Here is a 2066-nt window from a genome sequence, read left to right as displayed (position 1 = left end):
TACGCACGAGTAAATTAAAATGACACACAAATGCTTTGAATTACGCACGATTATTTTTGACAGTGATTTTATTCCATACTCTCCCGTTGTTTCCCTCGGATAGTAATGCCTGTGACAATGATGACATATTTTTGACAGTCGTTTCGCACACCGCACTTCGTGGTCGCAATTCGCATGTTGTGCGTGTAACAGAGCTGTTGTGAAAACAAGCGTTGTGTCTGTAAACTGTCATAGTCGTACATTTTGGAGTTGTACTCTAACAAACACACAAAATCTCGTATCTGTAAACTGTCATGGGCATAGATTTTGGAATCCAACTCTGACAAAAAACAGAATTACATACAATACTTTTAAATTACGCACGAGTAAATTAAAATGACACACAAATGCTTTGAATTACATACGATTATTTTTGACAGTGATTTTATTCCATACTCTCCCGTTGTGTGAAACGCTATGGGGAAAACTCTGTAGTGAAGCCTGATTTGCAGAGGTGGGAGTAAGTCACACATGTGCAAGTCACAAGTAAGTCTCAAGTCTTAACCTTCAAGTCTCAAGCAAGTCCAAGTCAGTTTTGTGAGAATGAAGCAAGTCAAGTCACTACTTTATGTCAAGCCAATTCAAGTCAAGTCAAGTCGTAGCTTGGGTCAATCAAACAAGTCACTGTCAAGTCATACAAATGTTTGATGATTTAACTGAATTTATATATTAAAATAACTTAGAACTACAATAGTTATGGACTATGGGAGTTTTATTTGCAACAAAAAATTGCAATATGCATTTCTACTCAAAAGGTGTCCACATACAGCTGAGTTGTTAACACAATACAAATCTTTAAAAAAACAACAACAACTACATAGCCTAAAATGTAACTGAAATTAGTCCAACATAAAAGCATGAAAAGTATTTAGGTACAGCTGTTTCAATATGCCTCAAACATTGCAGAAGACCATGAAAAAGTATTAAACAATTCAAGTATAATGGTTTCTATGCCACCAAATTGCATTCTTCAAACAGGCATCACCTTTATGGGACATGAACACATCCTTAAGTTAGATCCTTCCTTTTTAACAAAATAATAACAACAGCAGTGGCAGCTCGTCGGGGGGTGGCAAGGGAGGCACAGCTTCCCCATAACTTTGAGGTGAAAATGGGAGGAGGACGATTAATAATAAAATTCACAATTAATTTCCGTTCATGTCTCAGAATGTGCATTTTTTGTTTGTAATTTCACAGTTGTAATACCATAACGTGAAAGTGCTGCTTTTCTACCAAGAATGTGCCGAATCTGCTGATGTACCGGTAATTACAACCGCTAATGATAGAGAAGGGTAGGGGAGGCCGGGGGAGAGCTGAGCTCCCGTGCCTCCGTTGGTAAAAAAAAATAGCTAATCACCATCGAGTGTTCACTTTCAACGCTGAGGAGTGTTGAGAAAAGAACCCTTGCAAGGGAGGCTAGCCTCCTTCTGATATCAACCAATCATCAAAGAGATGTAAATGATGTGATATTAGTTTAAACGTCTGCTGCTGCGCTGATAATGTACCAAGTACTTATGATGAGTAGCGATATTGAATATTTGATTCCCAACAAATATACCAAGCTGTCATTCAAACAGTATATGAGTGATTCTATAATTGCAGGTAGATTTGGTGTCCAAAGTCATAATTTTTTTCTGCTTTTTTCAAATGGTTATATTTTTAATTATTTTAATACTGTGTTACTCATTGTTATGAATTACAAGATGTTACAGTCCATAACAATGTAATTTTTTTTTTTGCAAAAAGTGTCTTAAATAGCTGAAAATCATGATTTATTGTTGTCCGAATTAGTCAGTGCATTTTTTCCATCATGTATCATTGTGTATCATTGTGTATATTTCATTGTACTTTTCTTTTTGTAATATTTTATTCATTGTATTTATTAAGTCATTTTCCTAATTCTACAACATAATAAAAAAATAATAACCTTTTTCTTAAATCTTGTGTCAACTCTGTTACTGTACCATACTTTGCCTTTAAATTAGTGGCATTATCTCCCACAAGATACAGGAAATGATGTCACTTTC

This window comes from Sinocyclocheilus grahami, unplaced genomic scaffold (genome assembly GCF_001515645.1).
Source record: "Sinocyclocheilus grahami isolate Dianchi unplaced genomic scaffold, SAMN03320097.WGS_v1.1 scaffold2411.1, whole genome shotgun sequence".
Taxonomy (NCBI): domain Eukaryota; kingdom Metazoa; phylum Chordata; class Actinopteri; order Cypriniformes; family Cyprinidae; genus Sinocyclocheilus; species Sinocyclocheilus grahami.
Note: the sequence above shows the minus strand (reverse complement) of the source record.